This window comes from Oryzias latipes, chromosome 6, assembly GCF_053564925.1.
Source record: "Oryzias latipes strain Hd-rR chromosome 6, Olatipes_Hd-rR_3.1".
Lineage (NCBI taxonomy): Eukaryota > Metazoa > Chordata > Actinopteri > Beloniformes > Adrianichthyidae > Oryzias > Oryzias latipes.
In genome coordinates this window covers 12,663,409-12,686,396 of record NC_136242.1, presented here as the reverse complement: position 1 = coordinate 12,686,396, position 22,988 = coordinate 12,663,409, and the positions used below count along the sequence as shown (strand labels likewise).

General features: G+C 44.4%; 38 non-coding genes across 38 annotated transcripts; all 38 read right to left on the bottom strand.

Moving 5' to 3' along the window:
* Positions 1 to 258: 258 nt before the first annotated feature.
* trnar-acg (transfer RNA arginine (anticodon ACG)) lies at positions 259 to 331 on the bottom strand. The gene has a single exon. It is a non-coding gene; the product is annotated as a tRNA-Arg (tRNA).
* An 816-nt stretch (positions 332 to 1,147) lies between these two features.
* On the bottom strand, positions 1,148 to 1,220 carry trnak-cuu (transfer RNA lysine (anticodon CUU)). Its single transcript has one exon. It is a non-coding gene; the product is annotated as a tRNA-Lys (tRNA).
* Positions 1,221 to 1,610: 390 nt separating this feature from the next.
* Positions 1,611 to 1,683, bottom strand: trnar-acg (transfer RNA arginine (anticodon ACG)). The gene has a single exon. It is a non-coding gene; the product is annotated as a tRNA-Arg (tRNA).
* Positions 1,684 to 2,499: 816 nt separating this feature from the next.
* Positions 2,500 to 2,572, bottom strand: trnak-cuu (transfer RNA lysine (anticodon CUU)). The gene has a single exon. It is a non-coding gene; the product is annotated as a tRNA-Lys (tRNA).
* Positions 2,573 to 2,961: 389 nt separating this feature from the next.
* On the bottom strand, positions 2,962 to 3,034 carry trnar-acg (transfer RNA arginine (anticodon ACG)). Its single transcript has one exon. It is a non-coding gene; the product is annotated as a tRNA-Arg (tRNA).
* Positions 3,035 to 3,845: 811 nt separating this feature from the next.
* trnak-cuu (transfer RNA lysine (anticodon CUU)) lies at positions 3,846 to 3,918 on the bottom strand. The gene has a single exon. It is a non-coding gene; the product is annotated as a tRNA-Lys (tRNA).
* A 388-nt stretch (positions 3,919 to 4,306) lies between these two features.
* Positions 4,307 to 4,379, bottom strand: trnar-acg (transfer RNA arginine (anticodon ACG)). Its single transcript has one exon. It is a non-coding gene; the product is annotated as a tRNA-Arg (tRNA).
* Positions 4,380 to 5,194: 815 nt separating this feature from the next.
* trnak-cuu (transfer RNA lysine (anticodon CUU)) lies at positions 5,195 to 5,267 on the bottom strand. Its single transcript has one exon. It is a non-coding gene; the product is annotated as a tRNA-Lys (tRNA).
* Positions 5,268 to 5,656: 389 nt separating this feature from the next.
* Positions 5,657 to 5,729, bottom strand: trnar-acg (transfer RNA arginine (anticodon ACG)). The gene has a single exon. It is a non-coding gene; the product is annotated as a tRNA-Arg (tRNA).
* Positions 5,730 to 6,547: 818 nt separating this feature from the next.
* trnak-cuu (transfer RNA lysine (anticodon CUU)) lies at positions 6,548 to 6,620 on the bottom strand. Its single transcript has one exon. It is a non-coding gene; the product is annotated as a tRNA-Lys (tRNA).
* Positions 6,621 to 7,009: 389 nt separating this feature from the next.
* trnar-acg (transfer RNA arginine (anticodon ACG)) lies at positions 7,010 to 7,082 on the bottom strand. The gene has a single exon. It is a non-coding gene; the product is annotated as a tRNA-Arg (tRNA).
* Positions 7,083 to 7,649: 567 nt separating this feature from the next.
* On the bottom strand, positions 7,650 to 7,722 carry trnak-cuu (transfer RNA lysine (anticodon CUU)). Its single transcript has one exon. It is a non-coding gene; the product is annotated as a tRNA-Lys (tRNA).
* A 389-nt stretch (positions 7,723 to 8,111) lies between these two features.
* On the bottom strand, positions 8,112 to 8,184 carry trnar-acg (transfer RNA arginine (anticodon ACG)). Its single transcript has one exon. It is a non-coding gene; the product is annotated as a tRNA-Arg (tRNA).
* An 812-nt stretch (positions 8,185 to 8,996) lies between these two features.
* trnak-cuu (transfer RNA lysine (anticodon CUU)) lies at positions 8,997 to 9,069 on the bottom strand. The gene has a single exon. It is a non-coding gene; the product is annotated as a tRNA-Lys (tRNA).
* A 388-nt stretch (positions 9,070 to 9,457) lies between these two features.
* Positions 9,458 to 9,530, bottom strand: trnar-acg (transfer RNA arginine (anticodon ACG)). The gene has a single exon. It is a non-coding gene; the product is annotated as a tRNA-Arg (tRNA).
* Positions 9,531 to 10,359: 829 nt separating this feature from the next.
* Positions 10,360 to 10,432, bottom strand: trnak-cuu (transfer RNA lysine (anticodon CUU)). The gene has a single exon. It is a non-coding gene; the product is annotated as a tRNA-Lys (tRNA).
* A 389-nt stretch (positions 10,433 to 10,821) lies between these two features.
* Positions 10,822 to 10,894, bottom strand: trnar-acg (transfer RNA arginine (anticodon ACG)). Its single transcript has one exon. It is a non-coding gene; the product is annotated as a tRNA-Arg (tRNA).
* An 818-nt stretch (positions 10,895 to 11,712) lies between these two features.
* trnak-cuu (transfer RNA lysine (anticodon CUU)) lies at positions 11,713 to 11,785 on the bottom strand. Its single transcript has one exon. It is a non-coding gene; the product is annotated as a tRNA-Lys (tRNA).
* Positions 11,786 to 12,174: 389 nt separating this feature from the next.
* trnar-acg (transfer RNA arginine (anticodon ACG)) lies at positions 12,175 to 12,247 on the bottom strand. Its single transcript has one exon. It is a non-coding gene; the product is annotated as a tRNA-Arg (tRNA).
* A 124-nt stretch (positions 12,248 to 12,371) lies between these two features.
* Positions 12,372 to 12,460, bottom strand: trnay-gua (transfer RNA tyrosine (anticodon GUA)). Its single transcript is given in 2 exon segments — positions 12,372 to 12,407; positions 12,424 to 12,460. It is a non-coding gene; the product is annotated as a tRNA-Tyr (tRNA).
* A 612-nt stretch (positions 12,461 to 13,072) lies between these two features.
* On the bottom strand, positions 13,073 to 13,145 carry trnak-cuu (transfer RNA lysine (anticodon CUU)). Its single transcript has one exon. It is a non-coding gene; the product is annotated as a tRNA-Lys (tRNA).
* A 389-nt stretch (positions 13,146 to 13,534) lies between these two features.
* On the bottom strand, positions 13,535 to 13,607 carry trnar-acg (transfer RNA arginine (anticodon ACG)). The gene has a single exon. It is a non-coding gene; the product is annotated as a tRNA-Arg (tRNA).
* An 818-nt stretch (positions 13,608 to 14,425) lies between these two features.
* trnak-cuu (transfer RNA lysine (anticodon CUU)) lies at positions 14,426 to 14,498 on the bottom strand. The gene has a single exon. It is a non-coding gene; the product is annotated as a tRNA-Lys (tRNA).
* Positions 14,499 to 14,887: 389 nt separating this feature from the next.
* Positions 14,888 to 14,960, bottom strand: trnar-acg (transfer RNA arginine (anticodon ACG)). Its single transcript has one exon. It is a non-coding gene; the product is annotated as a tRNA-Arg (tRNA).
* An 818-nt stretch (positions 14,961 to 15,778) lies between these two features.
* On the bottom strand, positions 15,779 to 15,851 carry trnak-cuu (transfer RNA lysine (anticodon CUU)). Its single transcript has one exon. It is a non-coding gene; the product is annotated as a tRNA-Lys (tRNA).
* A 389-nt stretch (positions 15,852 to 16,240) lies between these two features.
* trnar-acg (transfer RNA arginine (anticodon ACG)) lies at positions 16,241 to 16,313 on the bottom strand. Its single transcript has one exon. It is a non-coding gene; the product is annotated as a tRNA-Arg (tRNA).
* Positions 16,314 to 16,437: 124 nt separating this feature from the next.
* Positions 16,438 to 16,526, bottom strand: trnay-gua (transfer RNA tyrosine (anticodon GUA)). The gene is given in 2 exon segments: positions 16,438 to 16,473; positions 16,490 to 16,526. It is a non-coding gene; the product is annotated as a tRNA-Tyr (tRNA).
* A 603-nt stretch (positions 16,527 to 17,129) lies between these two features.
* On the bottom strand, positions 17,130 to 17,202 carry trnak-cuu (transfer RNA lysine (anticodon CUU)). Its single transcript has one exon. It is a non-coding gene; the product is annotated as a tRNA-Lys (tRNA).
* A 389-nt stretch (positions 17,203 to 17,591) lies between these two features.
* On the bottom strand, positions 17,592 to 17,664 carry trnar-acg (transfer RNA arginine (anticodon ACG)). The gene has a single exon. It is a non-coding gene; the product is annotated as a tRNA-Arg (tRNA).
* Positions 17,665 to 17,788: 124 nt separating this feature from the next.
* trnay-gua (transfer RNA tyrosine (anticodon GUA)) lies at positions 17,789 to 17,877 on the bottom strand. The gene is given in 2 exon segments: positions 17,789 to 17,824; positions 17,841 to 17,877. It is a non-coding gene; the product is annotated as a tRNA-Tyr (tRNA).
* A 614-nt stretch (positions 17,878 to 18,491) lies between these two features.
* Positions 18,492 to 18,564, bottom strand: trnak-cuu (transfer RNA lysine (anticodon CUU)). The gene has a single exon. It is a non-coding gene; the product is annotated as a tRNA-Lys (tRNA).
* A 389-nt stretch (positions 18,565 to 18,953) lies between these two features.
* On the bottom strand, positions 18,954 to 19,026 carry trnar-acg (transfer RNA arginine (anticodon ACG)). The gene has a single exon. It is a non-coding gene; the product is annotated as a tRNA-Arg (tRNA).
* A 124-nt stretch (positions 19,027 to 19,150) lies between these two features.
* On the bottom strand, positions 19,151 to 19,239 carry trnay-gua (transfer RNA tyrosine (anticodon GUA)). Its single transcript is given in 2 exon segments — positions 19,151 to 19,186; positions 19,203 to 19,239. It is a non-coding gene; the product is annotated as a tRNA-Tyr (tRNA).
* Positions 19,240 to 19,844: 605 nt separating this feature from the next.
* On the bottom strand, positions 19,845 to 19,917 carry trnak-cuu (transfer RNA lysine (anticodon CUU)). Its single transcript has one exon. It is a non-coding gene; the product is annotated as a tRNA-Lys (tRNA).
* A 389-nt stretch (positions 19,918 to 20,306) lies between these two features.
* On the bottom strand, positions 20,307 to 20,379 carry trnar-acg (transfer RNA arginine (anticodon ACG)). The gene has a single exon. It is a non-coding gene; the product is annotated as a tRNA-Arg (tRNA).
* An 813-nt stretch (positions 20,380 to 21,192) lies between these two features.
* trnak-cuu (transfer RNA lysine (anticodon CUU)) lies at positions 21,193 to 21,265 on the bottom strand. The gene has a single exon. It is a non-coding gene; the product is annotated as a tRNA-Lys (tRNA).
* A 390-nt stretch (positions 21,266 to 21,655) lies between these two features.
* trnar-acg (transfer RNA arginine (anticodon ACG)) lies at positions 21,656 to 21,728 on the bottom strand. The gene has a single exon. It is a non-coding gene; the product is annotated as a tRNA-Arg (tRNA).
* Positions 21,729 to 22,546: 818 nt separating this feature from the next.
* Positions 22,547 to 22,619, bottom strand: trnak-cuu (transfer RNA lysine (anticodon CUU)). The gene has a single exon. It is a non-coding gene; the product is annotated as a tRNA-Lys (tRNA).
* Positions 22,620 to 22,988: the final 369 nt, after the last annotated feature.

Below are 22,988 nucleotides of genomic sequence, written 5' to 3'. Positions count from 1 at the left end.
AAGATAGCGAAGATTATCAGATAACAGCTCACTTGTGCAAATATGATGTCTGAAAGATTGTGCAAAATGGTGGCCATAAAAGCCGAAAGAGGCACTCGAATGTGACGGAAGATGAGATGTTTTCTGTGAAAGACAAGGTGAGGGTAAGCTTTGGGTCTAGAAACAGGGTGATTGTTGAGTGTGTCTTATGGGATTTTCATGATTTGCAGTGTGGGTTGGCTAATTGCTCATTTTAGCAATGTGGAAGTGACCAAAAGCCGAGCTAGCTAGGAGTCGAACCTAGAATCTTCTGATCCGTAGTCAGATGCATTATCCATTGCGCCACTAGCCCCATGCGTTTGTATTCACGTGGCCCGCAGAGCGCAAAGATCCTCGTTTGCTTTTTCAGCCAATGAAAGACAAAGGTCCATTTGCCAAAGAAAAAAGACAGTCAGCCCACCTTAAGTGAAAGCTCTTCCTTCGCGGCGGAATTGAACCAGCGACCTAAGGACACCTGTCCCGCTTCATCTACAGTCCTCCGCTCTACCTTCTGAGCTATCGAAGGGAATGGAGCAGTAGTTTTCCAGGCCTCTTTATGGATATACCATGTCCCACAGACTCCTTGAAAGGGACCCATCGTGACTCAGGCCTTCTGCTAACAGGGGATGCTAGTGCGACACTGAACCATCAAAGGCAAGATTTGGTGAAATGTCTTGTCTTGAGCAAGCATCTGTGACTTGGTGTACCTTGATAACATCACTCCCTATATGCAGTTTAGCTAATTTGGTTCTTAGTTCTTGCTAGTCATTGATGTTTTTCCCCTATCCCAAGGTTCTGCTAAAGAGAGGTGTAAGCCTCTGTCTCCTTCATCCAATGCAGCTTGCTGAGGAATTCTGTGTCCATACAAACATTTTTCAATGATCTTTTTGCAAAGAATTGGCATGTTTCATAATGATTGCTGAAGATTGACAGGCACGTTAAGAACTACTCATTTAAGGATCATCAAACACCTTTAGTGATTCTTAACAACCAATTCCTGGTGGAGTAACTGAAGCTTATTGTGGGGGGGGGGGGCTTGGAAGATGACCAGAGCACCATTTTACTTGTGCAATGGCACAACAAACAAATAGCTTAACTGAAATCATACTGACAGCTTCAGTCAAGTCATCGCCCGACGTGGGGCTCGAACCCACGACCCTGAGATTAAGAGTCTCATGCTCTACCGACTGAGCTAGCCAGGCATTAAAGTCTTTCAGAGCCCTTGAAGAAAAAAAAAACAAGGTACTAATCCAATGAGATGTGAACGACACATCTATTGCGTTTACAGCTGAGAACATTCAACCTTCTGGTGAAATTGTTTTGGCGCATGCAACAAGATAGCGAAGATTATCAGATAACAGCTCACTTGTGGAAATATGATGTCTGAAAGATTGTGCAAAATGGTGGCCATAAAAGCCGAAAGAGGCACTCGAATGTGACGGAAGATGAGATCTTTTCTGTGAAAGACAAGGTGAGGGTAAGCTTTGGGTCTAGAAACAGGGTGATTGTTGAGTGTGTCTTATGGGATTTTCATGATTTGCAGTGTGGGTTGGCTAATTGCTCATTTTAGCAATGTGGAAGTGACCAAAAGCAGAGCTAGCTAGGAGTCGAACCTAGAATCTTCTGATCCGTAGTCAGATGCATTATCCATTGCGCCACTAGCCCCATGCGTTTGTATTCACGTGGCCCGCAGAGTGCAAAGATCCTCGTTTGCTTTTTCAGCCAATGAAAGACAAAGGTCCATTTGCCAAAGAAAAAAGACAGTCAGCCCACCTTAAGTGAAAGCTCTTCCTTCGCGGCGGAATTGAACCAGCGACCTAAGGACACCTGTCCCGCTTCATCTACAGTCCTCCGCTCTACCATCTGAGCTATCGAAGGGAATGGAGCAGTAGTTTTCCAGGCCTCTTATGGATATACCATGTCCCACAGACTCCTTGAAAGGGACCCATCGTGACTCAGGCCTTCTGCTAACAGGGGATGCTAGTGCGACACTGAACCATCAAAGGCAAGATTTGGTGAAATGTCTTGTCTTGAGCAAGCATCTGTGACTTGGTGTACCTTGATAACATCACTCCCTATATGCAGTTTAGCTAATTTGGTTCTTAGTTCTTGCTAGTCATTGATGTTTTTCCCCTATCCCAAGGTTCTGCTAAAGAGAGGTGTAAGCCTCTGTCTCCTTCATCCAATGCAGCTTGCTGAGGAATTCTGTGTCCATACAAACATTTTTCAATGATCTCTTTGCAAAGAATTGGCATGTTTCATAATGATTGCTGAACATTGACAGGCACGTTAAGAACTACTCATTTAAGGATCATCAAACACCTTTAGTGATTCTTAGCAACCAATTCCTGGTGGAGTAACTGAAGCTTATTGGGGGGGGGGGGGGGCTTGGAAGATGACCAGAGCACCATTTTACTTGTGCAATGGCACAACAAACAAACAGCTTAACTGAAATCATACTGACAGCTTCAGTCAAGTCATCGCCCGACGTGGGGCTCGAACCCACGACCCTGAGATTAAGAGTCTCATGCTCTACCGACTGAGCTAGCCAGGCATGAAAGTCTTTCAGAGCCCTTGAAGAAAAAAAAACAAGGTACTAATCCAATGAGATGTGAACGACACATCTATTGCGTTTACAGCTGAGTACATTCAACCTTCTGGTGAAATTGTTTTGGCGCATGCAACAAGATAGCGAAGATTATCAGATAACAGCTCACTTGTGGAAATATGATGTCTGAAAGATTGTGCAAAATGGTGGCCATAAAAGCCGAAAGAGGCACTGGAATGTGACGGAAGATGAGATCTTTTCTGTGAAAGACAAGGTGAGGGTAAGCTTTGGGTCTAGAAACAGGGTGATTGTTGAGTGTGTCTTATGGGATTTTCATGATTTGCAGTGTGGGTTGGCTAATTGCTCATTTTTGCAATGTGGAAGTGACCAAAAGCCGAGCTAGCTAGGAGTCGAACCTAGAATCTTCTGATCCGTAGTCAGATGCGTTATCCATTGCGCCACTAGCCCCATGCGTTTGTATTCACGTGGCCCGCAGAGCGCAAAGATCCTCTTTTGCTTTTTCAGCCAATGAAAGGCAAAGGTCCATTTGCCAAAGAAAAAAGACATTCAGCCCACCTTAAGTGAAAGCTCTTCCTTCGAGCCGGAATTGAACCAGCGACCTAAGGATACCTGTCCCGCTTCATCTACAGTCCTCCGCTCTACCATGTGAGCTATCGAAGGGAATGGAGCAGTAGTTTTCCAGGCCTCTTTATGGATATACCATGTCCCACAGACTCCTTGAAAGGGACCCATTGTGACTCAGGCCTTCTGCTAACAGGGGATGCTAGTGCGACACTAAACCATCAAAGGCAAGATTTGGTGAAATGTCTTGTCTTGAGCAAGCATCTGTGACTTGGTGTACCTTGATAACATCACTCCCTATATGCAGTTTAGCTAATTTGGTTCTTAGTTCTTGCTAGTCATTGATGTTTTTCCCCTATCCCAAGGTTCTGCTAAAGAGAGGTGTAAGCCTCTGTCTCCTTCATCCAATGCAGCTTGCTGAGGAATTCTGTGTCCATACAAACATTTTTCAATGATCTTTTTGCAAAGAATCGGCATGTTTCATAATGATTGCTGAACATTGACAGGTACGTTAAGAACTACTCATTTAAGGATCATCAAACACCTTTAGTGATTCTTAGCAACCAATTCCTGGTGGAGTAACTGAAGCTTATTGGGGGGGGGCTTGGAGGATGACCAGAGCACCATTTTACTTGTGCAATGGCACAACAAACAAATAGCTTAACTGAAAACATACTGACAGCTTCAGTCAAGTCATCGCCCGACGTGGGGCTCGAACCCACGACTTTGAGATTAAGAGTCTCATGCTCTACCGACTGAGCTAGCCAGGCATGAAAGTCTTTCAGAGCCCTTGAAGAAAAAAAACAAGGTACTAATCCAATGAGATGTGAACGACACATCTATTGCGTTTACAGCTGAGAACATTCAACCTTCTGGTGAAATTGTTTTGGCGCATGCAACAAGATAGCGAAGATTATCAGATAACAGCTCACTTGTGCAAATATGATGTCTGAAAGATTGTGCAAAATGGTGGCCATAAAAGCCGAAAGAGGCACTCGAATGTGACGGAAGATGAGATGTTTTCTGTGAAAGACAAGGTGAGGGTAAGCTTTGGGTCTAGAAACAGGGTGATTGTTGAGTGTGTCTTATGGGATTTTCACGATTTGCAGTGTGGGTTGGCTAATTGCTCATTTTAGCAATGTAGTAGTGACCAAAAGCCGATCTAGCTAGGAGTCGAACCTAGACTCTTCTGATCCGTAGTCAGATGCGTTATCCATTGCGCCACTAGCCCCATGCGTTTGTATTCACGTGGCCCGCAGAGTGCAAAGATCCTCTTTTGCTTTTTCAGCCAATGAAAGGCAAAGGTCCATTTGCCAAAGAAAAAAGACAGTCAGCCCACCTTCAGTGAAAGCTCTTCCTTTGAGCCGGAATTGAACCAGCGAACTAAGGATACCTGTCCCGCTTCATCTACAGTCCTCCGCTCTACCATCTGAGCTATCGAAGGGAATGGAGCAGTAGTTTTCCAGGCCTCTTTATGGATATACCATGTCCCACAGACTCCTTGAAAGGGACCCATTGTGACTCAGGCCTTCTGCTAACAGGGGATGCTAGTGCGACACTGAACCATCAAAGGCAAGATTTGGTGAAATGTCTTGTCTTGAGCAAGCATCTGTGACTTGGTGTACCTTGATAACATCACTCCCTATATGCAGTTTAGCTAATTTGGTTCTTAGTTCTTGCTAGTCATTGATGTTTTTCCCCTATCCCAAGGTTCTGCTAAAGAGAGGTGTAAGCCTCTGTCTCCTTCATCCAATGCAGCTTGCTGAGGAATTCTGTGTCCATACAAACATTTTTCAATGATCTTTTTGCAAAGAATTGGCATGTTTCATAATGATTGCTGAACATTGACAGGCATGTTAAGAACTACTCATTTAAGGATCATCAAACACCTTTAGTGATTCTTAGCAACCAATTCCTGGTGGAGTAACTGAAGCTTATTGTGGGGGGGGGGGCTTGGAAGATGACCAGAGCACCATTTTACTTGTGCAATGGCACAACAAACAAATAGCTTAACTGAAAACATACTGACATCTTCAGTCAAGTCATCGCCCGACGTGGGGCTCGAACCCACGACCCTGAGATTAAGAGTCTCATGCTCTACCGACTGAGCTAGCCAGGCATGAAAGTCTTTCAGAGCCCTTGAAGAAAAAAAAACAAGGTACTAATCCAATGAGATGTGAACGACACATCTATTGCGTTTACAGCTGAGTACATTCAACCTTCTGGTGAAATTGTTTTGGCGCATGCAACAAGATAGCGAAGATTATCAGATAACAGCTCACTTGTGGAAATATGATGTCTGAAAGATTGTGCAAAATGGTGGCCATAAAAGCCGAAAGAGGCACTCGAATGTGACGGAAGATGAGATCTTTTCTGTGAAAGACAAGGTGAGGGTAAGCTTTGGGTCTAGAAACAGGGTGATTGTTGAGTGTGTCTTATGGGATTTTCATGATTTGCAGTGTGGGTTGGCTAATTGCTCATTTTAGAAATGTGGAAGTGACCAAAAGCCGAGCTAGCTAGGAGTCGAACCTAGAATCTTCTGATCCGTAGTCAGATGCGTTATCCATTGCGCCACTAGCCCCATGCGTTTGTATTCACGTGGCCCGCAGAGCGCAGAGATCCTCTTTTGCTTTTTCAGCCAATGAAAGGCAAAGGTCCATTTGCCAAAGAAAAAAGACAGTCAGCCCACCTTCAGTGAAAGCTCTTCCTTTGAGCCGGAATTGAACCAGCGAACTAAGGATACCTGTCCCGCTTCAACTACAGTCCTCCGCTCTACCATCTGAGCTATCGAAGGGAATGGAGCAGTAGTTTTCCAGGCCTCTTTATGGATATACCATGTCCCACAGACTCCTTGAAAGGGACCCATTGTGACTCAGGCCTTCTGCTAACAGGGGATGCTAGTGCGACACTGAACCATCAAAGGCAAGATTTGGTGAAATGTCTTGTCTTGAGCAAGCATCTGTGACTTGGTGTACCTTGATAACATCACTCCCTATATGCAGTTTAGCTAATTTGGTTCTTAGTTCTTGCTAGTCATTGATGTTTTTCCCCTATCCCAAGGTTCTGCTAAAGAGAGGTGTAAGCCTCTGTCTCCTTCATCCAATGCAGCTTGCTGAGGAATTCTGTGTCCATACAAACATTTTTCAATGATCTTTTTGCAAAGAATCGGCATGTTTCATAATGATTGCTGAACATTGACAGGCACGTTAAGAACTACTCATTTAAGGATCATCAAACACTTTTAGTGATTCTTAGCAACCAATTCCTGGTGGAGTAACTGAAGCTTATTGTTGGGGAGGGGGGGGCTTGGAAGATGACCAGAGCACCATTTTACTTGTGCAATGGCACAACAAACAAATAGCTTAACTGAAATCATACTGACAGCTTCAGTCAAGTCATCGCCCGACGTGGGGCTCGAACCCACGACCCTGAGATTAAGAGTCTCATGCTCTACCGACTGAGCTAGCCAGGCATGAAAGTCTTTCAGAGCCCTTGAAGAAAAAAAAACAAGGTACTAATCCAATGAGATGTGAACGACACATCTATTGCGTTTACAGCTGAGTACATTCAACCTTCTGGTGAAATTGTTTTGGCGCATGCAACAAGATAGCGAAGATTATCAGATAACAGCTCACTTGTGGAAATATGATGTCTGAAAGATTGTGCAAAATGGTGGCCATAAAAGCCGAAAGAGGCACTTGAATGTGACGGAAGATGAGATCTTTTCTGTGAAAGACAAGGTGAGGGTAAGCTTTGGGTCTAGAAACAGGGTGATTGTTGAGTGTGTCTTATGGGATTTTCATGATTTGCAGTGTGGGTTGGCTAATTGCTCATTTTTGCAATGTGGAAGTGACCAAAAGCCGAGCTAGCTAGGAGTCGAACCTAGAATCTTCTGATCCGTAGTCAGATGCGTTATCCATTGCGCCACTAGCCCCATGCGTTTGTATTCACGTGGCCCGCAGAGTGCAAAGATCCTCTTTTGCTTTTTCAGCCAATGAAAGGCAAAGGTCCATTTGCCAAAGAAAAAAGATTTGGTGAAATGTCTTGTCTTGAGCAAGCATCTGTGACTTGGTGTACCTTGATAACATCACTCCCTATATGCAGTTTAGCTAATTTGGTTCTTAGTTCTTGCTAGTCATTGATGTTTTTCCCCTATCCCAAGGTTCTGCTAAAGAGAGGTGTAAGCCTCTGTCTCCTTCATCCAATGCAGCTTGCTGAGGAATTCTGTGTCCATACAAACATTTTTCAATGATCTTTTTGCAAAGAATTGGCATGTTTCATAATGATTGCTGAACATTGACAGGCATGTTAAGAACTACTCATTTAAGGATCATCAAACACCTTTAGTGATTCTTAGCAACCAATTCCTGGTGGAGTAACTGAAGCTTATTGTGGGGGGGGGGGGGGCTTGGAAGATGACCAGAGCACCATTTTACTTGTGCAATGGCACAACAAACAAATAGCTTAACTGAAAACATACTGACATCTTCAGTCAAGTCATCGCCCGACGTGGGGCTCGAACCCACGACCCTGAGATTAAGAGTCTCATGCTCTACCGACTGAGCTAGCCAGGCATGAAAGTCTTTCAGAGCCCTTGAAGAAAAAAAACCAAGGTACTAATCCAATGAGATGTGAACGACACATCTATTGCGTTTACAGCTGAGTACATTCAACCTTCTGGTGAAATTGTTTTGGCGCATGCAACAAGATAGCGAAGATTATCAGATAACAGCTCACTTGTGGAAATATGATGTCTGAAAGATTGTGCAAAATGGTGGCCATAAAAGCCGAAAGAGGCACTTGAATGTGACGGAAGATGAGATCTTTTCTGTGAAAGACAAGGTGAGGGTAAGCTTTGGGTCTAGAAACAGGGTGATTGTTGAGTGTGTCTTATGGGATTTTCATGATTTGCAGTGTGGGTTGGCTAATTGCTCATTTTTGCAATGTGGAAGTGACCAAAAGCCGAGCTAGCTAGGAGTCGAACCTAGAATCTTCTGATCCGTAGTCAGATGCGTTATCCATTGCGCCACTAGCCCCATGCGTTTGTATTCACGTGGCCCGCAGAGCGCAAAGATCCTCTTTTGCTTTTTCAGCCAATGAAAGGCAAAGGTCCATTTGCCAAAGAAAAAAGACATTCAGCCCACCTTAAGTGAAAGCTCTTCCTTCGAGCCGGAATTGAACCAGCGACCTAAGGATACCTGTCCCGCTTCATCTACAGTCCTCCGCTCTACCATGTGAGCTATCGAAGGGAATGGAGCAGTAGTTTTCCAGGCCTCTTTATGGATATACCATGTCCCACAGACTCCTTGAAAGGGACCCATTGTGACTCAGGCCTTCTGCTAACAGGGGATGCTAGTGCGACACTAAACCATCAAAGGCAAGATTTGGTGAAATGTCTTGTCTTGAGCAAGCATCTGTGACTTGGTGTACCTTGATAACATCACTCCCTATATGCAGTTTAGCTAATTTGGTTCTTAGTTCTTGCTAGTCATTGATGTTTTTCCCCTATCCCAAGGTTCTGCTAAAGAGAGGTGTAAGCCTCTGTCTCCTTCATCCAATGCAGCTTGCTGAGGAATTCTGTGTCCATACAAACATTTTTCAATGATCTTTTTGCAAAGAATCGGCATGTTTCATAATGATTGCTGAACATTGACAGGCACGTTAAGAACTACTCATTTAAGGATCATCAAACACCTTTAGTGATTCTTAGCAACCAATTCCTGGTGGAGTAACTGAAGCTTATTGGGGGGGGGGCTTGGAGGATGACCAGAGCACCATTTTACTTGTGCAATGGCACAACAAACAAATAGCTTAACTGAAAACATACTGACAGCTTCAGTCAAGTCATTGCCCGACGTGGGGCTCGAACCCACGACCTTGAGATTAAGAGTCTCATGCTCTACCGACTGAGCTAGCCAGGCATGAAAGTCTTTCAGAGCCCTTGAAGAAAAAAAACAAGGTACTAATCCAATGAGATGTGAACGACACATCTATTGCGTTTACAGCTGAGAACATTCAACCTTCTGGTGAAATTGTTTTGGCGCATGCAACAAGATAGCGAAGATTATCAGATAACAGCTCACTTGTGCAAATATGATGTCTGAAAGATTGTGCAAAATGGTGGCCATAAAAGCCGAAAGAGGCACTCGAATGTGACGGAAGATGAGATGTTTTCTGTGAAAGACAAGGTGAGGGTAAGCTTTGGGTCTAGAAACAGGGTGATTGTTGAGTGTGTCTTATGGGATTTTCACGATTTGCAGTGTGGGTTGGCTAATTGCTCATTTTAGCAATGTAGTAGTGACCAAAAGCCGATCTAGCTAGGAGTCGAACCTAGACTCTTCTGATCCGTAGTCAGATGCGTTATCCATTGCGCCACTAGCCCCATGCGTTTGTATTCACGTGGCCCGCAGAGTGCAAAGATCCTCTTTTGCTTTTTCAGCCAATGAAAGGCAAAGGTCCATTTGCCAAAGAAAAAAGACAGTCAGCCCACCTTCAGTGAAAGCTCTTCCTTTGAGCCGGAATTGAACCAGCGAACTAAGGATACCTGTCCCGCTTCATCTACAGTCCTCCGCTCTACCATCTGAGCTATCGAAGGGAATGGAGCAGTAGTTTTCCAGGCCTCTTTATGGATATACCATGTCCCACAGACTCCTTGAAAGGGACCCATTGTGACTCAGGCCTTCTGCTAACAGGGGATGCTAGTGCGACACTGAACCATCAAAGGCAAGATTTGGTGAAATGTCTTGTCTTGAGCAAGCATCTGTGACTTGGTGTACCTTGATAACATCACTCCCTATATGCAGTTTAGCTAATTTGGTTCTTAGTTCTTGCTAGTCATTGATGTTTTTCCCCTATCCCAAGGTTCTGCTAAAGAGAGGTGTAAGCCTCTGTCTCCTTCATCCAATGCAGCTTGCTGAGGAATTCTGTGTCCATACAAACATTTTTCAATGATCTTTTTGCAAAGAATTGGCATGTTTCATAATGATTGCTGAACATTGACAGGCATGTTAAGAACTACTCATTTAAGGATCATCAAACACCTTTAGTGATTCTTAGCAACCAATTCCTGGTGGAGTAACTGAAGCTTATTGTGGGGGGGGGGGGGGGGGGGGGGGGGCTTGGAAGATGACCAGAGCACCATTTTACTTGTGCAATGGCACAACAAACAAATAGCTTAACTGAAAACATACTGACATCTTCAGTCAAGTCATCGCCCGACGTGGGGCTCGAACCCACGACCCTGAGATTAAGAGTCTCATGCTCTACCGACTGAGCTAGCCAGGCATGAAAGTCTTTCAGAGCCCTTGAAGAAAAAAAAACAAGGTACTAATCCAATGAGATGTGAACGACACATCTATTGCGTTTACAGCTGAGTACATTCAACCTTCTGGTGAAATTGTTTTGGCGCATGCAACAAGATAGCGAAGATTATCAGATAACAGCTCACTTGTGGAAATATGATGTCTGAAAGATTTTGCAAAATGGTGGCCATAAAAGCCGAAAGAGGCACTCGAATGTGACGGAAGATGAGATCTTTTCTGTGAAAGACAAGGTGAGGGTAAGCCTTGGGTCTAGAAACAGGGTGATTGTTGAGTGTGTCTTATGGGATTTTCATGATTTGCAGTGTGGGTTGGCTAATTGCTCATTTTAGCAATGTGGAAGTGACCAAAAGCCGAGCTAGCTAGGAGTCGAACCTAGAATCTTCTGATCCGTAGTCAGATGCGTTATCCATTGCGCCACTAGCCCCATGCGTTTGTATTCACGTGGCCCGCAGAGCGCAAAGATCCTCTTTTGCTTTTTCAGCCAATGAAAGGCAAAGGTCCATTTGCCAAAGAAAAAAGACAGTCAGCCCACCTTCAATGAAAGCTCTTCTTTTGAGCCGGAATTGAACCAGCGAACTAAGGATACCTGTCCCGCTTCAACTACAGTCCTCCGCTCTACCATCTGAGCTATCGAAGGGAATGGAGCAGTAGTTTTCCAGGCCTCTTTATGGATATACCATGTCCCACAGACTCCTTGAAAGGGACCCATTGTGACTCAGGCCTTCTGCTAACAGGGGATGCTAGTGCGACACTGAACCATCAAAGGCAAGATTTGGTGAAATGTCTTGTCTTGAGCAAGCATCTGTGACTTGGTGTACCTTGATAACATCACTCCCTATATGCAGTTTAGCTAATTTGGTTCTTAGTTCTTGCTAGTCATTGATGTTTTTCCCCTATCCCAAGGTTCTGCTAAAGAGAGGTGTAAGCCTCTGTCTCCTTCATCCAATGCAGCTTGCTGAGGAATTCTGTGTCCATACAAACATTTTTCAATGATCTTTTTGCAAAGAATCGGCATGTTTCATAATGATTGCTGAACATTGACAGGCACGTTAAGAACTACTCATTTAAGGATCATCAAACACCTTTAGTGATTCTTAGCAACCAATTCCTGGTGGAGTAACTGAAGCTTATTGTTGGGGAGGGGGGGGCTTGGAAGATGACCAGAGCACCATTTTACTTGTGCAATGGCACAACAAACAAATAGCTTAACTGAAATCATACTGACAGCTTCAGTCAAGTCATCGCCCGACGTGGGGCTCGAACCCACGACCCTGAGATTAAGAGTCTCATGCTCTACCGACTGAGCTAGCCAGGCATGAAAGTCTTTCAGAGACCTTGAAGAAAAAAAAACAAGGTACTAATCCAATGAGATGTGAACGACACATCTATTGCGTTTACAGCTGAGTACATTCAACCTTCTGGTGAAATTGTTTTGGCGCATGCAACAAGATAGCGAAGATTATCAGATAACAGCTCACTTGTGGAAATATGATGTCTGAAAGATTTTGCAAAATGGTGGCCATAAAAGCCGAAAGAGGCACTCGAATGTGACGGAAGATGAGATCTTTTCTGTGAAAGACAAGGTGAGGGTAAGCTTTGGGTCTAGAAACAGGGTGATTGTTGAGTGTGTCTTATGGGATTTTCATGATTTGCAGTGTGGGTTGGCTAATTGCTCATTTTAGCAATGTGGAAGTGACCAAAAGCCGAGCTAGCTAGGAGTCGAACCTAGAATCTTCTGATCCGTAGTCAGATGCGTTATCCATTGCGCCACTAGCCCCATGCGTTTGTATTCACGTGGCCCGCAGAGCGCAAAGATCCTCTTTTGCTTTTTCAGCCAATGAAAGGCAAAGGTCCATTTGCCAAAGAAAAAAGACAGTGAGCCCACCTTAAGTGAAAGCTCTTCCTTCGAGCCGGAATTGAACCAGCGACCTAAGGATACCTGTCCCGCTTCATCTACAGTCCTCCGCTCTACCATCTGAGCTATCGAAGGGAATGGAGCAGTAGTTTTCCAGGCCTCTTTATGGATATACCATGTCCCACAGACTCCTTGAAAGGGACCCATTGTGACTCAGGCCTTCTGCTAACAGGGGATGCTAGTGCGACACTGAACCATCAAAGGCAAGATTTGGTGAAATGTCTTGTCTTGAGCAAGCATCTGTGACTTGGTGTACCTTGATAACATCACTCCCTATATGCAGTTTAGCTAATTTGGTTCTTAGTTCTTGCTAGTCATTGATGTTTTTCCCCTATCCCAAGGTTCTGCTAAAGAGAGGTGTAAGCCTCTGTCTCCTTCATCCAATGCAGCTTGCTGAGGAATTCTGTGTCCATACAAACATTTTTCAATGATCTTTTTGCAAAGAATTGGCATGTTTCATAATGATTGCTGAACATTGACAGGCATGTTAAGAACTACTCATTTAAGGATCATCAAACACCTTTAGTGATTCTTAGCAACCAATTCCTGGTGGAGTAACTGAAGCTTATTGTGGGGGGGGGGGGGGGGGGGGGCTTGGAAGATGACCAGAGCACCATTTTACTTGTGCAATGGCACAACAAACAAATAGCTTAACTGAAAACATACTGACATCTTCAGTCAAGTCATCGCCCGACGTGGGGCTCGAACCCACGACCCTGAGATTAAGAGTCTCATGCTCTACCGACTGAGCTAGCCAGGCATGAAAGTCTTTCAGAGCCCTTGAAGAAAAAAAAACAAGGTACTAATCCAATGAGATGTGAACGACACATCTATTGCGTTTACAGCTGAGTACATTCAACCTTCTGGTGAAATTGTTTTGGCGCATGCAACAAGATAGCGAAGATTATCAGATAACAGCTCACTTGTGGAAATATGATGTCTGAAAGATTTTGCAAAATGGTGGCCATAAAAGCCGAAAGAGGCACTCGAATGTGACGGAAGATGAGATCTTTTCTGTGAAAGACAAGGTGAGGGTAAGCCTTGGGTCTAGAAACAGGGTGATTGTTGAGTGTGTCTTATGGGATTTTCATGATTTGCAGTGTGGGTTGGCTAATTGCTCATTTTAGCAATGTGGAAGTGACCAAAAGCCGAGCTAGCTAGGAGTCGAACCTAGAATCTTCTGATCCGTAGTCAGATGCGTTATCCATTGCGCCACTAGCCCCATGCGTTTGTATTCACGTGGCCCGCAGAGCGCAACGATCCTCTTTTGCTTTTTCAGCCAATGAAAGGCAAAGGTCCATTTGCCAAAGAAAAAAGACAGTCAGCCCACCTTCAATGAAAGCTCTTCTTTTGAGCCGGAATTGAACCAGCGAACTAAGGATACCTGTCCCGCTTCAACTACAGTCCTCCGCTCTACCATCTGAGCTATCGAAGGGAATGGAGCAGTAGTTTTCCAGGCCTCTTTATGGATATACCATGTCCCACAGACTCCTTGAAAGGGACCCATTGTGACTCAGGCCTTCTGCTAACAGGGGATGCTAGTGCGACACTGAACCATCAAAGGCAAGATTTGGTGAAATGTCTTGTCTTGAGCAAGCATCTGTGACTTGGTGTACCTTGATAACATCACTCCCTATATGCAGTTTAGCTAATTTGGTTCTTAGTTCTTGCTAGTCATTGATGTTTTTCCCCTATCCCAAGGTTCTGCTAAAGAGAGGTGTAAGCCTCTGTCTCCTTCATCCAATGCAGCTTGCTGAGGAATTCTGTGTCCATACAAACATTTTTCAATGATCTTTTTGCAAAGAATCGGCATGTTTCATAATGATTGCTGAACATTGACAGGCACGTTAAGAACTACTCATTTAAGGATCATCAAACACCTTTAGTGATTCTTAGCAACCAATTCCTGGTGGAGTAACTGAAGCTTATTGTTGGGGAGGGGGGGGCTTGGAAGATGACCAGAGCACCATTTTACTTGTGCAATGGCACAACAAACAAATAGCTTAACTGAAAACATACTGACATCTTCAGTCAAGTCATCGCCCGACGTGGGGCTCGAACCCACGACCCTGAGATTAAGAGTCTCATGCTCTACCGACTGAGCTAGCCAGGCATGAAAGTCTTTCAGAGCCCTTGAAGAAAAAAAAACAAGGTACTAATCCAATGAGATGTGAACGACACATCTATTGCGTTTACAGCTGAGTACATTCAACCTTCTGGTGAAATTGTTTTGGCGCATGCAACAAGATAGCGAAGATTATCAGATAACAGCTCACTTGTGGAAATATGATGTCTGAAAGATTTTGCAAAATGGTGGCCATAAAAGCCGAAAGAGGCACTCGAATGTGACGGAAGATGAGATCTTTTCTGTGAAAGACAAGGTGAGGGTAAGCCTTGGGTCTAGAAACAGGGTGATTGTTGAGTGTGTCTTATGGGATTTTCATGATTTGCAGTGTGGGTTGGCTAATTGCTCATTTTAGCAATGTGGAAGTGACCAAAAGCCGAGCTAGCTAGGAGTCGAACCTAGAATCTTCTGATCCGTAGTCAGATGCGTTATCCATTGCGCCACTAGCCCCATGCGTTTGTATTCACGTGGCCCGCAGAGCGCAACGATCCTCTTTTGCTTTTTCAGCCAATGAAAGGCAAAGGTCCATTTGCCAAAGAAAAAAGACAGTCAGCCCACCTTCAATGAAAGCTCTTCTTTTGAGCCGGAATTGAACCAGCGAACTAAGGATACCTGTCCCGCTTCAACTACAGTCCTCCGCTCTACCATCTGAGCTATCGAAGGGAATGGAGCAGTAGTTTTCCAGGCCTCTTTATGGATATACCATGTCCCACAGACTCCTTGAAAGGGACCCATTGTGACTCAGGCCTTCTGCTAACAGGGGATGCTAGTGCGACACTGAACCATCAAAGGCAAGATTTGGTGAAATGTCTTGTCTTGAGCAAGCATCTGTGACTTGGTGTACCTTGATAACATCACTCCCTATATGCAGTTTAGCTAATTTGGTTCTTAGTTCTTGCTAGTCATTGATGTTTTTCCCCTATCCCAAGGTTCTGCTAAAGAGAGGTGTAAGCCTCTGTCTCCTTCATCCAATGCAGCTTGCTGAGGAATTCTGTGTCCATACAAACATTTTTCAATGATCTTTTTGCAAAGAATCGGCATGTTTCATAATGATTGCTGAACATTGACAGGCACGTTAAGAACTACTCATTTAAGGATCATCAAACACCTTTAGTGATTCTTAGCAACCAATTCCTGGTGGAGTAACTGAAGCTTATTGTTGGGGAGGGGGGGGCTTGGAAGATGACCAGAGCACCATTTTACTTGTGCAATGGCACAACAAACAAATAGCTTAACTGAAATCATACTGACAGCTTCAGTCAAGTCATCGCCCGACGTGGGGCTCGAACCCACGACCCTGAGATTAAGAGTCTCATGCTCTACCGACTGAGCTAGCCAGGCATGAAAGTCTTTCAGAGACCTTGAAGAAAAAAAAACAAGGTACTAATCCAATGAGATGTGAACGACACATCTATTGCGTTTACAGCTGAGTACATTCAACCTTCTGGTGAAATTGTTTTGGCGCATGCAACAAGATAGCGAAGATTATCAGATAACAGCTCACTTGTGGAAATATGATGTCTGAAAGATTTTGCAAAATGGTGGCCATAAAAGCCGAAAGAGGCACTCGAATGTGACGGAAGATGAGATCTTTTCTGTGAAAGACAAGGTGAGGGTAAGCTTTGGGTCTAGAAACAGGGTGATTGTTGAGTGTGTCTTATGGGATTTTCATGATTTGCAGTGTGGGTTGGCTAATTGCTCATTTTAGCAATGTGGAAGTGACCAAAAGCCGAGCTAGCTAGGAGTCGAACCTAGAATCTTCTGATCCGTAGTCAGATGCGTTATCCATTGCGCCACTAGCCCCATGCGTTTGTATTCACGTGGCCCGCAGAGCGCAAAGATCCTCTTTTGCTTTTTCAGCCAATGAAAGGCAAAGGTCCATTTGCCAAAGAAAAAAGACAGTGAGCCCACCTTAAGTGAAAGCTCTTCCTTCGAGCCGGAATTGAACCAGCGACCTAAGGATACCTGTCCCGCTTCATCTACAGTCCTCCGCTCTACCATCTGAGCTATCGAAGGGAATGGAGCAGTAGTTTTCCAGGCCTCTTTATGGATATACCATGTCCCACAGACTCCTTGAAAGGGACCCATTGTGACTCAGGCCTTCTGCTAACAGGGGATGCTAGTGCGACACTGAACCATCAAAGGCAAGATTTGGTGAAATGTCTTGTCTTGAGCAAGCATCTGTGACTTGGTGTACCTTGATAACATCACTCCCTATATGCAGTTTAGCTAATTTGGTTCTTAGTTCTTGCTAGTCATTGATGTTTTTCCCCTATCCCAAGGTTCTGCTAAAGAGAGGTGTAAGCCTCTGTCTCCTTCATCCAATGCAGCTTGCTGAGGAATTCTGTGTCCATACAAACATTTTTCAATGATCTTTTTGCAAAGAATCGGCATGTTTCATAATGATTGCTGAACATTGACAGGCACGTTAAGAACTACTCATTTAAGGATCATCAAACACCTTTAGTGATTCTTAGCAACCAATTCCTGGTGGAGTAACTGAAGCTTATTGGGGGGGGGGGGGGCTTGGAGGATGACCAGAGCACCATTTTACTTGTGCAATGGCACAACAAACAAATAGCTTAACTGAAATCATACTGACAGCTTCAGTCAAGTCATCGCCCGACGTGGGGCTCGAACCCACGACCCTGAGATTAAGAGTCTCATGCTCTACCGACTGAGCTAGCCAGGCATGAAAGTCTTTCAGAGCCCTTGAAGAAAAAAAAACAAGGTACTAATCCAATGAGATGTGAACGACACATCTATTGCGTTTACAGCTGAGTACATTCAACCTTCTGGTGAAATTGTTTTGGCGCATGCAACAAGATAGCGAAGATTATCAGATAACAGCTCACTTGTGGAAATATGATGTCTGAAAGATTTTGCAAAATGGTGGCCATAAAAGCCGAAAGAGGCACTCGAATGTGACGGAAGATGAGATGTTTTCTGTGAAAGACAAGGTGAGGGTAAGCTTTGGGTCTAGAAACAGGGTGATTGTTGAGTGTGTCTTATGGGATTTTCATGATTTGCAGTGTGGGTTGGCTAATTGCTCATTTTAGCAATGTGGAAGTGACCAAAAGCCGAGCTAGCTAGGAGTCGAACCTAGAATCTTCTGATCCGTAGTCAGATGCGTTATCCATTGCGCCACTAGCCCCATGCGTTTGTATTCACGTGGCCCGCAGAGCGCAAAGATCCTCTTTTGCTTTTTCAGCCAATGAAAGGCAAAGGTCCATTTGCCAAAGAAAAAAGACAGTCAGCCCACCTTAAGTGAAAGCTCTTCCTTCGAGCCGGAATTGAACCAGCGACCTAAGGATACCTGTCCCGCTTCATCTACAGTCCTCCGCTCTACCATCTGAGCTATCGAAGGGAATGGAGCAGTAGTTTTCCAGGCCTCTTTATGGATATACCATGTCCCACAGACTCCTTGAAAGGGACCCATTGTGACTCAGGCCTTCTGCTAACAGGGGATGCTAGTGCGACACTGAACCATCAAAGGCAAGATTTGGTGAAATGTCTTGTCTTGAGCAAGCATCTGTGACTTGGTGTACCTTGATAACATCACTCCCTATATGCAGTTTAGCTAATTTGGTTCTTAGTTCTTGCTAGTCATTGATGTTTTTCCCCTATCCCAAGGTTCTGCTAAAGAGAGGTGTAAGCCTCTGTCTCCTTCATCCAATGCAGCTTGCTGAGGAATTCTGTGTCCATACAAACATTTTTCAATGATCTTTTTGCAAAGAATTGGCATGTTTCATAATGATTGCTGAACATTGACAGGCACGTTAAGAACTACTCATTTAAGGATCATCAAACACCTTTAGTGATTCTTAGCAACCAATTCCTGGTGGAGTAACTGAAGCTTATTGGGGGGGGGGGGGGGGGGGGGGGGGGCTGGAGGATGACCAGAGCACCATTTTACTTGTGCAATGGCACAACAAACAAATAGCTTAACTGAAATCATACTGACAGCTTCAGTCAAGTCATCGCCCGACGTGGGGCTCGAACCCACGACCCTGAGATTAAGAGTCTCATGCTCTACCGACTGAGCTAGCCAGGCATGAAAGTCTTTCAGAGCCCTTGAAGAAAAAAAACCAAGGTACTAATCCAATGAGATGTGAACGACACATCTATTGCGTTTACAGCTGAGTACGTTCAACCTTCTGGTGAAATTGTTTTGGCGCATGCAACAAGATAGCGAAGATTATCAGATAACAGCTCACTTGTGCAAATATGATGTCTGAAAGATTGTGCAAAATGGTGTCCATAAAAGCCGAAAGAGGCACTCGAATGTGACGGAAGATGAGATCTTTTCTGTGAAAGACAAGGTGAGGGTAAGCTTTGGGTCTAGAAACAGGGTGATTGTTGAGTGTGTTTTATGGGATTTTCATGATTTGCAGTGTGGGTTGGCTAATTGCTCATTTTAGCAATGTGGAAGTGACCAAAAGCCGAGCTAGCTAGGAGTCGAACCTAGAATCTTCTGATCCGTAGTCAGATGCGTTATCCATTGCGCCACTAGCCCCATGCGTTTGTATTCACGTGGCCCGCAGAGCGCAAAGATCCTCTTTTGCTTTTTCAGCCAATGAAAGGCAAAGGTCCATTTGCCAAAGAAAAAAGACAGTCAGCCCACCTTAAGTGAAAGCTCTTCCTTCGAGCCGGAATTGAACCAGCGACCTAAGGATATCTGTCCCGCTTCATCTACAGTCCTCCGCTCTACCATCTGAGCTATCGAAGGGAATGGAGCAGTAGTTTTCCAGGCCTCTTTATGGATATACCATGTCCCACAGACTCCTTGAAAGGGACCCATTGTGACTCAGGCCTTCTGCTAACAGGGGATGCTAGTGCGACACTGAACCATCAAAGGCAAGATTTGGTGAAATGTCTTGTCTTGAGCAAGCATCTGTGACTTGGTGTACCTTGATAACATCACTCCCTATATGCAGTTTAGCTAATTTGGTTCTTAGTTCTTGCTAGTCATTGATGTTTTTCCCCTATCCCAAGGTTCTGCTAAAGAGAGGTGTAAGCCTCTGTCTCCTTCATCCAATGCAGCTTGCTGAGGAATTCTGTGTCCATACAAACATTTTTCAATGATCTTTTTGCAAAGAATCGGCATGTTTCATAATGATTGCTGAACATTGACAGGCACGTTAAGAACTACTCATTTAAGGATCATCAAACACCTTTAGTGATTCTTAGCAACCAATTCCTGGTGGAGTAACTGAAGCTTATTGGGGGGGGGGGGGGGGATTGGAGGATGACCAGAGCACCATTTTACTTGTGCAATGGCACAACAAACAAATAGCTTAACTGAAATCATACTGACAGCTTCAGTCAAGTCATCGCCCGACGTGGGGCTCGAACCCACGACCCTGAGATTAAGAGTCTAATGCTCTACCGACTGAGCTAGCCAGGCATGAAAGTCTTTCACAGCCCTTGAAGAAAAAAAAACAAGGTACTAATCCAATGAGATGTGAACGACACATCTATTGCGTTTACAGCTGAGTACGTTCAACCTTCTGGTGAAATTGTTTTGGCGCATGCAACAAGATAGCGAAGATTATCAGATAACAGCTCACTTGTGCAAATATGAAGTCTGAAAGATTTTGCAAAATGGTGGCCATAAAAGCCGAAAGAGGCACTCGAATGTGACGGAAGATGTGATCTTTTCTGTGAAAGACAAGGTGAGGGTAAGCTTTGGGTCTAGAAACAGGGTGATTGTTGAGTGTGTCTTATGGGATTTTCATGATTTGCAGTGTGGGTTGGCTAATTGCTCATTTTAGCAATGTGGAAGTGACCAAAAGCCGAGCTAGCTAGGAGTCGAACCTAGAATCTTCTGATCCGTAGTCAGATGCGTTATCCATTGCGCCACTAGCCCCATGCGTTTGTATTCACGTGGCCCGCAGAGCGCAAAGATCCTCTTTTGCTTTTTCAGCCAATGAAAGGCAAAGGTCCATTTGCCAAAGAAAAAAGACAGTCAGCCCACCTTCAGTGAAAGCTCTTCCTTTGAGCCGGAATTGAACCAGCGAACTAAGGATACCTGTCCCGCTTCAACTACAGTCCTCCGCTCTACCATCTGAGCTATCGAAGGGAATGGAGCAGTAGTTTTCCAGGCCTCTTTATGGATATACCATGTCCCACAGACTCCTTGAAAGGGACCCATTGTGACTCAGGCCTTCTGCTAACAGGGGATGCTAGTGCGACACTGAACCATCAAAGGCAAGATTTGGTGAAATGTCTTGTCTTGAGCAAGCATCTGTGACTTGGTGTACCTTGATAACATCACTCCCTATATGCAGTTTAGCTAATTTGGTTCTTAGTTCTTGCTAGTCATTGATGTTTTTCCCCTATCCCAAGGTTCTGTTAAAGAGAGGTGTAAGCCTCTGTCTCCTTCATCCAATGCAGCTTGCTGAGGAATTCTGTGTCCATACAAACATTTTTCAATGATCTTTTTGCAAAGAATCGGCATGTTTCATAATGATTGCTGAACATTGACAGACACGTTAAGAACTACTCATTTAAGGATCATCAAACACCTTTAGTGATTCTTAGCAACCAATTCCTGGTGGAGTAACTGAAGCTTATTGGGGGGGGGGGGCTGGAGGATGACCAGAGCACCATTTTACTTGTGCAATGGCACAACAAACAAATAGCTTAACTGAAATCATACTGACAGCTTCAGTCAAGTCATCGCCCGACGTGGGGCTCGAACCCACGACCCTGAGATTAAGAGTCTCATGCTCTACCGACTGAGCTAGCCAGGCATGAAAGTCTTTCAGAGCCCTTGAAGAAAAAAAAAACAAGGTACTAATCCAATGAGATGTGAACGACACATCTATTGCGTTTACAGCTGAGTACATTCAACCTTCTGGTGAAATTGTTTTGGCGCATGCAACAAGATAGCGAAGATTATCAGATAACAGCTCACTTGTGGAAATATGATGTCTGAAAGATTTTGCAAAATGGTGGCCATAAAAGCCGAAAGAGGCACTCGAATGTGACGGAAGATGAGATCTTTTCTGTGAAAGACAAGGTGAGGGTAAGCTTTGGGTCTAGAAACAGGGTGATTGTTGAGTGTGTCTTATGGGATTTTCATGATTTGCAGTGTGGGTTGGCCAATTGCTCATTTTAGCAATGTGGAAGTGACCAAAAGCCGAGCTAGCTAGGAGTCGAACCTAGAATCTTCTGATCCGTAGTCAGATGCGTTATCCATTGCGCCACTAGCCCCATGCGTTTGTATTCACGTGGCCCGCAGAGCGCAAAGATCCTCTTTTGCTTTTTCAGCCAATGAAAGGCAAAGGTCCATTTGCCAAAGAAAAAAGACAGTCAGCCCACCTTCAGTGAAAGCTCTTCCTTTGAGCCGGAATTGAACCAGCGAACTAAGGATACCTGTCCCGCTTCAACTACAGTCCTCCGCTCTACCATCTGAGCTATCGAAGGGAATGGAGCAGTAGTTTTCCAGGCCTCTTTATGGATATACCATGTCCCACAGACTCCTTGAAAGGGACCCATTGTGACTCAGGCCTTCTGCTAACAGGGGATGCTAGTGCGACACTGAACCATCAAAGGCAAGATTTGGTGAAATGTCTTGTCTTGAGCAAGCATCTGTGACTTGGTGTACCTTGATAACATCACTCCCTATATGCAGTTTAGCTAATTTGGTTCTTAGTTATTGCTAGTCATTGATGTTTTTCCCCTATCCCAAGGTTCTGTTAAAGAGAGGTGTAAGCCTCTGTCTCCTTCATCCAATGCAGCTTGCTGAGGAATTCTGTGTCCATACAAACATTTTTCAATGATCTTTTTGCAAAGAATCGGCATGTTTCATAATGATTGCTGAACATTGACAGGCACGTTAAGAACTACTCATTTAAGGATCATCAAACACCTTTAGTGATTCTTAGCAACCAATTCCTGGTGGAGTAACTGAAGCTTATTGTTGGGGAGGGGGGGGCTTGGAAGATGACCAGAGCACCATTTTACTTGTGCAATGGCACAACAAACAAATAGCTTAACTGAAATCATACTGACAGCTTCAGTCAAGTCATCGCCCGACGTGGGGCTCGAACCCACGACCCTGAGATTAAGAGTCTCATGCTCTACCGACTGAGCTAGCCAGGCATGAAAGTCTTTCAGAGCCCTTGAAGAAAAAAAAAAACAAGGTACTAATCCAATGAGATGTGAACGACACATCTATTGCGTTTACAGCTGAGTACATTCAACCTTCTGGTGAAATTGTTTTGGCGCATGCAACAAGATAGCGAAGATTATCAGATAACAGCTCACTTGTGGAAATATGATGTCTGAAAGATTTTGCAAAATGGTGGCCATAAAAGCCGAAAGAGGCACTCGAATGTGACGGAAGATGAGATCTTTTCTGTGAAAGACAAGGTGAGGGTAAGCTTTGGGTCTAGAAACAGGGTGATTGTTGAGTGTGTCTTATGGGATTTTCACGATTTGCAGTGTGGGTTGGCTAATTGCTCATTTTAG